Source organism: Dendrobium catenatum, unplaced genomic scaffold (assembly GCF_001605985.2).
Source record: "Dendrobium catenatum unplaced genomic scaffold, ASM160598v2 fragScaff_scaffold_1256, whole genome shotgun sequence".
Classification (NCBI taxonomy): domain Eukaryota; kingdom Viridiplantae; phylum Streptophyta; class Magnoliopsida; order Asparagales; family Orchidaceae; genus Dendrobium; species Dendrobium catenatum.
In genome coordinates this window covers 433,282-443,676 of record NW_021319718.1, presented here as the reverse complement: position 1 = coordinate 443,676, position 10,395 = coordinate 433,282, and positions in this window count along the sequence as shown.

Genomic DNA, 10,395 nt, shown 5'->3' with positions numbered 1-10,395 from the left:
GCAGGTGGCCAACTCTGCAGGGCAGAAAAAGGGGGCTTAATTATTCATAATTCTTATAAAATGCTACAGGTGCTTCAGCTGCTTAAGAAAATCATATTAACAATCCAGATCGCTCCTAACCTATGCGTAATCTAATCGTTAATCAAATAACAACACAGAGTGCAGTAAAAATAAATAAACAAACACACCAACATTTTTACAACCAACATGCAGTGAAAACCAAGAAAAAGCCCGTCACAGTGCAGTAAGGAAATAAACACCGGCCTAACCTAAAACTAGAGTCGGTTGTCCTAACAAATAATTCTAAGTGTGTGTATTAGAAGGTGTGGTTTTGATATGTCCTAAATCAATTATTATTTAAAAGAAAAATTTTTAGTTAATTAAATTTAATTTGTTAAATAAATAAATAAAAATAAAATAAAATAATAATAAATGAATGTCACTAAGTTTTCTATGTTATATGTCTCTACCCTAAAGTGTACATGCATCCTAAGTCTAAGTTTTCTAAGACCCGGTCCTTAATTTTTGTCCTTAAGTGTCACTACTGTTGTATGGGATAAAATTTGTTATTACTAACCCTTAGGACATTTCGTACATGTAAAGGGATTTTAGGAATCTAAGAGCAAAAAGTAATCCTAATTAAATTGAAGTTACTACAGGGACCTAAAAGGGAAGGTTTCGCACAAACCACATCAAGGGGTCCCTAAAAGTTTTCTAAGTTTAGAAATACTCACAGTCACCGGGGGCTACGACCCGGTGGTTCCGCCCGTAGCACCTCTACCCGGTTGGATAGAAGCGGCTGACGTCATTAGCTCCTTGTCCTTTTGTTCACTCGATCAGTACCGTTCCTCGTAGTTCATGCAAATAAAGAGAAGAAAACAGATAAAATAGGGATTAGAAGCACGTTTTATAATTATAAAATGAAATAATTAAAAGACAGAATTTAAATCCAAACACACCTTTCTTCGGGCTTGATCACTAGCTTTGTAATTGCTTTCTGAAACTTTTATTTTTGGAAGTATATTTTATATCTTTCTAACATTCATTCTAAGGCGACAAGAAAGGGGAAGAAGAAATAAATAGAGAAAGGTAGAGAGCAATAGAGTTTTTGATTTTCATCCAACAAACTCATTCTTCCTCACCCAAACTTTCTCTCTCAAAATATTATAACTTTCAAAAATCTCATAGCCTTCACTATTACAAATCACTCATTTTTACCTTTCAAAGAAATACACCTTCCTTTAAACAAAAATTGCTTTCAAAACATTTCACTTTTCAAGTTATACATGATTCGTCTTTCAAAATATGTGTCATTTTTCCAAAGAATCATACAATTCACCTTTCATTTTTCTTACACAAAACCCTTCCAACATATATTTCTACCTTTAAAACCTACCATCTCCAATTCCCATCTTTAATAAGCATCACCTTGAGTTTCAATTTTCAAAACACATTAGTTCCACTTCTTAAATTTTCAAAATCTAAATACTTTCCAATACACACTTTTCACAAAAACACTTCTCTTTTCAACATTTACACATGTCACCCTTCAAAAACATATACATACGAAACAAAACCAGTAACTCCAACTAAACCATGACTTGTACAACAAAGATCTTGTAACTCTTTACAAAAGTATTCCAACACAATGAAATTCATTACAGGCCAACTTCAACACTTTGTAGTTTACAATGAGAAGATTGATGTTTGCCAATAGGATTGCCTCTTGAACCTTCCTCCATAATCTAGAGGTAAATCTCCCATCTCTATCTGATACTATCGATCTTGGTAAACCATGAAGTCTAACAATCTCATTAACATAAACACTTGTCAACTTCTCAGCAGCATCAAATTGTTTCATAGGTAAAAAGTGCGCTGACTTGGTCAACCTATCAATGATCACCCATAAAGTATCATGACCAGTTCTAGATCTAGGCAATCCAACCACAAAATCCATGGCTATATCTTCTCACTTCCATTCTGGTATAGGTAAAGGCTGCAATAACCCTCCTGGCTTTTGATGTTCTACCTTAACCATCTGGCAAACTGTACACTTAGCCACAAATTCTGCTACACTTTTCTTCATCCCTGGCCACTAAAAGTATTCCTTCAAATCTTGGTACATCTTGTTACTACTTGGGTGAATTGTATAACGTGAATAGTGAGCTTCCTGAAGGATGTCCTTCCTCAAATCTCCAACATTAGGGATACAAATTTTGCCTCTATACCATAGTAGCTCATCTTCATCGAGCTCAAACTCCTCCACATGACCAACCTTCACCAAATTTAAGACTTTCTCAAATTCTGTATCTTGTGGCAAGGCTTCCCTTATCCTATCCTTAAAGGTGGACTGAATGATCATCTGATTCAAAGCAACAAACTCTGCATCATTGGGCTGAACTACAAAAATCTGTAGCTTCTCTAAATCTCTTACCAACTCTTGCTGTTGTGTAATCATCCAACTGGCACTACTAGAAGTCTTCGTGCTTAAGGCATCTGCTGCAACATTTGCCTTGCCTGGATGATATTGGATATCCAAATCATAATCCTTGATAAGCTCCAACCATCTCCTCTGCCTCAAATTCAACTCTTTCTGTGTGAAGATGTATTTTAAATTTTTATGATCCGTAAATACTTCACACTTCACTCTATACAAGTAATGTCTCCATATCTTTAAAGCAAAAACCACTGCAGCTAACTCCAGATCATGGGTTGGATAGTTTCTTTCATGGTTATTCAGTTGCCTTGAAGCATAAGCAACAACCCTTCCATTCTGCATCAATACACAACCCAACCCTTTGTGAGAGGCATCACTATAAAGCTGAAATCCATTCGTCCCTGAAGGAATGGTAAGCACTGGAGTAGTCATCAAACACTGTTTCAATCTTTGAAAAGTCTCTTCACATTGATATGTTCATTCAAATTTCACTGCCTTTTGGGTCAATCTAGATAATAGCCTAGCTATTCGAGAAAACCCCTCAACAAATCTTCTATAGTAACCAGCTAAACCCAAAAAGCTCCTGATCTCCATCACAGTAGTGGGTCGTGGCCAATCTGCTATAGCTTGTACCTTGTGCTAATCCACATAGATCTCTCCATTGCTAATCACATGACCCAAAAAGTGTACACTCTTCAACCAAAATTCACATTTGGAGAACTTAGCATACAAGTCATTATCCTTCAAAGTATACAACACTGACCTTAAATGGTTTGCATGCATCCTTTCATCTGGGGAGTAAACGAGTATGTCATCTATGAATACAATCACAAATAGATCCAAAGAATCCTTAAAGATTCTATTCATGAGATCCATAAACACTGCAGGGGCATTTGTTAGGCCAAAAGGCATCACTGTAAACTCAAAATGCCCGTATCTAGTGTTGAAAGCTGTCTTTGCTATGTCCTCTTCTCAAGCTAAAAAACCTTCATTACCCTTCCTCAACAATTTGTATGCCACCAAAGAAGAGATTATCATAGAAGTTATGCCTCTCTTCCCCATGAATTTAAATTCTTTCTCCCCGGGCATACAAAATTTAAGTTCTTTCTTATTACAGTCTATGGTCACAAAGTGACAAGACAACCAATCCATACCTAGGATCACATCAAATTCGATTAAGGGCAATAACATAAGATCTGCACCCAATTTTCTACCACCTACAATCAACTCCACATGACACCCCTTGTTGGTTTCTAACTGATTCCCATTGGGCATCAAAACTGTTAAGGGTTTGAGCATACATGAGGAAGACAAACCAACAAACTCATCAAACTCCTCTGAAATGAAAGAATGCGATGCTCCCGTATCAAACAACACCTTAATAGGCTTGTTACATACAAAGATTGTTCCTAAATATCATGCATGTAACATAACATAAAGCTCATCTTACCCATAAAACATAAAGGAATTCATTGACATTAAATAAAGTCCATACCTGTGATAACATCAGGAGAGTCTTTTGCTTCATGTTGTGACATTCCATAAACTCTTGGTTGAACCGGTGGACGAGCTTGACCTTGATTTGGAGTTGATGCAGTAGACTCCACCATCCTAGGCCTTCCAACTGTCCTCTGAGGAGCACTACCTGTTCTGGCCTCTGGAGTAGACTTTTGTCCCAAGGTAGGGCAAGACTTTGCCATATGTCTTGGTTGATGGCACCAAAAATAGGTATTGGTGCCAGAAAGGCACTCTCCCCTATGAGCCCTTCCACACTTATTTCATAGAACAGGAGTGCTGCTCTATGAAGTGTTGGACTTGGGCTTCTTCCAATTAGGCCTTTCAGAATGAAAATATTGGGCAGGCCTTGATCTATCTTCATTCTTCCTCTTCTGGAAGTCTCTCCTCCTCTGAGTACTCTGATAATCCAGCTCAATCTTCCGTGCTCTATCAACTAATGTAGAGTAATCTTCAATACCCAAAGGAACCAATGGCTTTCTTATGCCCTCCCTCAAGCCACAAAGGAAGCGGTGGCATTTCTCTTCTGCATTAGGGATTAGATGAGAGGCATACCTAGAAAGCATCGTGAATTCAGCCTTATACTCTGTAATGGTCTTGTCACCCTGCACCAGTCTATTAAATTTGTCTTGCATTTACCTCCTAGCAGTCATTGGTACATACCAATCTCTAAACACTTTGAAAAACTCCTCCCATATTATTTGGTTGCTAGGTCTCCCACCAAAAGTTCCTTCCAACTGACTTTTCCACCATCTTTCTACTTCTCCATTAAAAGCATATGCAGCTAAGGCAACCCTTTTATCTTGAGGGCATAGCATTCCCTCCAAAATCTTCTCAACTTTTATTAACCAATCCTCTGCCTTTATAGCTCCACCTTTCACAAATGATGGTGGCTTCATATCTTGGAATAATTTTAAGTTCTTATCTATAACAGTGCCTCCACTGCCTCCATCTTGGGTCTGAGTATTCTTTATCATCTGTGTCATAGCCGCCATCATTTGAGTTAAAGAATCCAAAGTAGCATTAATGCTACTACCTTGAGGCTCCACTACTGACGGTAATTCCCTCCTGACCTCTCCAGTATTGCCATTTGTGGCATCAAGTTCAGGTTCCCCAGCCCTGAAACATAAGTTAACAAAATAATCTAAGCATTAAATAACACAAACACCTTATACCTACCCTAACCTATAAGATCATCTTATTGGCTCTTTCATAAAAATTAATATCCTCAAATTCTTTACTCTGATACCATTCTTGTCACGACCCGGCCCGGTTAGCTCGCAAGTGCGAGGCGGGAATAGAGATCGGACAGAAAGAAGATAAAAGAAACTTTATAAAATAATTAATATAACTCCAAAATGAAGCATCAACATAAAGAAAGAGCCACTACAATCTCCAAACATAAACTTTTTTTTCTCTTACATTCAATTTCTAATCTTTCTATACAAAACATTAAAACACAAAAGAACCTGCCGCCCGTCGTCTCCCTACGACGGTAGGTGCGCGGTGGTTGGTCGGCCATTTACCTTTTCCTAGATCCTCCTGAAAAGTATTCCCACAACGAGGGTGAGTCTTATACTCAATAGGTGAGAATGGAAATTCAAATAAACTTAGAATCAAGAGAGAAAACTATAACATGCTTTCAGTAATTTAGCAAAAGAATCATCAATCATATAACAAGTTGTGCTCAAAGAAAGGGATACATTTACCTCAACTTTCAAATGCTTAATCCTTCCATAACCTTTCTTTTCTTCCTTTTTAAAACATCATGCCTCAAGTGATAATCTCAAATGCATATAACATGTGTATGAAACATTCATAACAGTTTAATATATATATATAACTATAACACCCGTCTCAGGAGTATCACTTGTACTGATAAGGTACATATAAATTGGCCATTTCCTTTTCCATTGGTTCATAGGAACCATCCTTTTCCATGGCTCATAAGGGCCTCCTTTTCCATGGCTCATAAGAGCCTCCTTTTCCATGTGATACTCCCGCGTCAACATGCACATACATGTATTATTTATATAACCATAAGATATGCTTGATGTAAATCATTCTTAAACTAACCACTTGTATATTTTCTTAAAGAAATGCATGCTTGATATGCTTATGTGTGCTTTTGCAAGTAAGAGGAAACACATGTATAGCATAAAAAGAGAAATGAGCATGTGATCCATTCTTGAATTTTACATTTGCATAAAGAAAACCTTTGCCTTTGCTTTTAACGCCCATGAACTTTTACAAATAAGCAAGAGTCATAAAAAGATATCATAATAAGCATGAAGGAATTTATCATTTCTATGTAAATGTAATGAAAGAAAGGTTAGCTATTATTTATAAAAACATCCATTCCACCTACCTCAATTCGTGCCCCCCCTTTCGTTTGTCCGATCAACTCTTTCCCTCCACACGTTGTATATCTAAAAGAAACATTTAGGGGCTGTTTGGTTGCCTACAAAGTAAACGCAGTGTAAAGCAAATGCAGCGTAAAATAAATGTAGTGCATTCTAAATATTTTGAGGCTGTTTGGTTGTCTGCAAAGTAAACGTAGGAGAACTGTTTCCTTTGTTTTGTTAGATATATCCAAAGTAAAATAAAAACAGTGCATTTGCAATATTTTTTTTGTCATTATAACTAATGTATTTATAAAAGAAGTTATAAAAATTTTTGAAATTATATGATATAATATTTTTATTTCTCTCACTCTGTCGTGTATTTTTATAAGATAACAAATCTTATATGCAAATAAAAATTCAGATGTTCTCTCAATAATTACAAAGTGTTGAGGCACAGGCAGTAGGAGAGTTACAACTTAGAAGAGCTGGTTCAGTAATACCTTTCCCCCTTCTTCTCCGCTCAGACTCTTTTATGTTTTATCTGATTTTAGATGACGATCGATCTGTCTGCCATTTTCAAATAAAAAATCGATCTTGCTAATGCTCTTAATCTTCGGATCAATGAGAAATACTGTCGACATTATCTCTTTATTATAAAATTCAAAATTTCTTTACTTTTTTATGCGGTCGAGGTTCTTCTCTTTTTTTGTTTGAGCGGAAGAATCGAACCTTTTCTCCATCTTTTGAGGTCTGTCTTCGTCTTCTTTATCCTGTCCTTCCTCTTTGTAGATTCATCAGTTCAGTTAACAATGGGGCGAGCTACAAAATGGCTGAGAAGATTATTCGGAAGCAAAAGAGATACTGGAGAACGAAAGGTTCCCTGCAATGAAGAAAGAAAAGATAAGAAGAGATGGAGCTTTAAATCTGGAAGAGATTCCTTTGATACAGCAAGGAGGATTCCGCTGGCGGAGGAGGCGTGGCTCCGGCCATTATACGGAGAAACAGAAGAAGAGCAAAGCTTGAAAAACAGGCGTGGCTCCGGCCACTATACCGCTGCGGCGGCGGACGCGCTGTTGCGGCTGCTCAGGCGACAGTTGCGGTGGTCCGTCTCACCAGTAATGGCGGCGGGGTAGTCTTTCGCGGCATTCATGAACGACTCGCCGCCATCATGAAAGAGTCCGCTCGCTGGCTTCTAGTAAATAAGAACGGAAGAACCGAGAACGGCGATGTCGAACAAGAACGAAGGAGCCGAAGAAGCCTCTCGTGAAATGAAGCCGAACGCTTTTCTTCGGATGAATTTATAACCCGCTCGTATCGAGCGGGTTTCTAACTCCCGTAAAATAGCCCCAGTTATACACGCCTAATCCATCCGATGACTTCATTTTATTCCGCTAAAATTAACCAAACAACCAAATTTAGTAAATAGATGTAATTGGTTTACTTTACACTCCTAATTCAGGCAACCAAACAGCCCCTTAAAGAAAAGCATAAGTGACTAATTCCTACACAATAAACTAAACCTTAATTCTAAAGTAATAAAAGGGACATTTCTATGTTTTGTTTAAGTTCCAAAACAAACCCTTCTCATATTTCATAAAATCTCACAACTCATTTTCTCTCATTAAAAGTTTAGGCCAAATCCTTAGATTCTAAGCATACAACACCCTTCCTCACCTCCAAAACATCATTAAAATAAATTCAATTTTCGGAATTAAATAAATCAAAAATTAGAAAATATAGTTTTTCAAGCAAAACCCATGTATTTGCTTCTAAAATCCTCCCAACAACCTATGAAAACCATGGGGATCAAAAATATCATGATTAGGGAAAAACCCTAAATCCATAAACTCAAAATTTTGCTTAAACCTTATAATGTCTTCTCATAAAAACTTCCCCATACCCTTAGAAATATCTTTTGTGAAGGCATTTCCAAAGAATATCAATTTTAAGTAAAACCCTAATTTTCAAAATTCATATTTTGATAAAAGAAATTACACATTAGGGTTTAAAAACATCACACTACCCTTCCCTAAACTTTTCTCAAAAGAATCTCAAAGAAAACTTAAGTTTTCTCAAAACCCTAGTTTTCATTACTTAGGGAAAACTCAAGAGAAAGGAAGTAAAACTCTAGCAAAACACATACCTTAGCCTTCCCTTAGTCTTCCCTACAATTTCCCTAGCTTTCTTCGCCGGAAAACTCGTCGGAGCCGCCACCCGAAGAGTTCCCCTCCGCCTTGCCCGTCCGCCCTTTCCTCCCCCTTCGGTTCGGTCGCACGAAGGAATGAGGGGACCGAATAGAATCGGTCCCCTTAAGGCTTAGGAGTTAAGGGAAAGGTCTAATTACCTATTTGCCCTCACTTAAGTAACCCATACTTGAATAAGCATTAAGGGTACTTTGGGTATTATGAGACTTCTCTTAATTTTAACTCCTAAATTAAGCAAAATTAAATATAAGTTCTATACATCAAATTTCTTAGAATTTTGCGTAGATTTTCAAAATTATTTCCATCGAAATCCGACAACCTCGAATTTTTCATTTAAAACTCGTCGCGACGCTTTGAAAAGCGTGCGAGTTCTAAAACGACGTTTTGCAGGTTTTACAGCGGGTAAGGGAAGAGGGGGTGGGGGGAGGCGAGTTGAGCTAAGAGGTGAAGTCGGGAAGAGGGATTCTCAGAAAATCTGAGATTAATTCAGATTTTCCTAAGATTGGGGGGAGAATAATTTGAATTTCAAGTTAGTTCTCAAAAAGGGAAGGGGTGGCGGCTTTAGGAGGGGACTAGGGAAGAGTGCGGGAAATTAAATGCTTATTGGAGAGAGAGGGGAAGGGTTAAGGGGGGCCGGCCATATAGAGAGGGGAGAGGGAGATCTTGTTTTAATTAGGTGGGCCCCAAAGAATAATTAGGGACATAAATCAAATCTGATTTTAATCTCAGATTTAATTAAATAAGGGGGTTTCCAAATTTAAGTTTTAGTATTATGAAAGTTTTTTGAATTTCAAATTTTAAGTTGAAATTCAATTAGGTAACTTTCCTAATTAAAAAAAAAAAGGTAACTTTCCTAATTAACTAGAACATATTTTAGGAAAGTGGATAAAGGCCAAAGGAATTTTAATTTCAGATTTTGGCTAGGGGGGTGGGGTCGGCGGGTTGAGCAAGGAGAAGGGGAGGCGGCTGGGAGGTGGCCGGCTGCTGGGCATAGGCGGCCGGCAGTTGGGAGGGTCAAGGGCGGCGGCTTGGTGTTTGGGAGGTGGATAGATCGGTTTTGGGGAGGAGAAGAGAACGATGAGGGCGGCGGGTTGAGCTAAGGATGAGGGGTGGTGGATGAGATGACAACGAACAACAAGAAACCGCGAACCTTCGAATCCTCCAAGATTGACGAGTATTGCAATCACCCACCTAGGGTTTCTCCTCTCAAGAACTCACAAAGAGATCTAGAAACAAAAATCTGAAATTTCCATTCAGTAATCATCATCTCATACAAAGCATGGAGACCATATATAGGCCTCAAAACTAAGAAAATAAAAAGACACAAATGCCCTCGGGGCATCAATAGAGACTCACTACCCCTAGGGGTAAACTTGGAAAACTGAAAATACATAAATAATTAAAAATGCAAAATACATCAAAAATAAAGTGTGAAAACCTGAAAAAAATGTCGTTTTCGCACGCTTTTCAAAGCGCCACGACGAGTTTTAAGTGAAAAATTCAATGTTGTCGGATTTCGACGGGAATAATTTTATAAAATTCTATGCAAAATTCTAAGAAATTTGGTATATAGAACTTATATTTAATTTTGCTTAATTTAGGAAATAAAAATTAGAGAAGTCTCTTAATACCCAACGTACCCCTAATGTTTATTCAAGCATGGGTTGTTTAAGTGAGGGCATAGAGGTCTTTTGGCATTTTCCCTTCCTCCCTATTAAGCAAACCGAGCCTCCCCCTCTCATTTCACGCACGGTTTGGCCGAACGAAAGAGGCGTGCGGAAGGGAGAAGGCGGAAGCACGCGAGGCGACCCGCGGCTGCTCCGGCGAGTTTTCCGGCGAAGAAAGCTAGGGAAATTGTAGAGGAGAATAAGAGGAAAATTAAGGTATGCTTTAC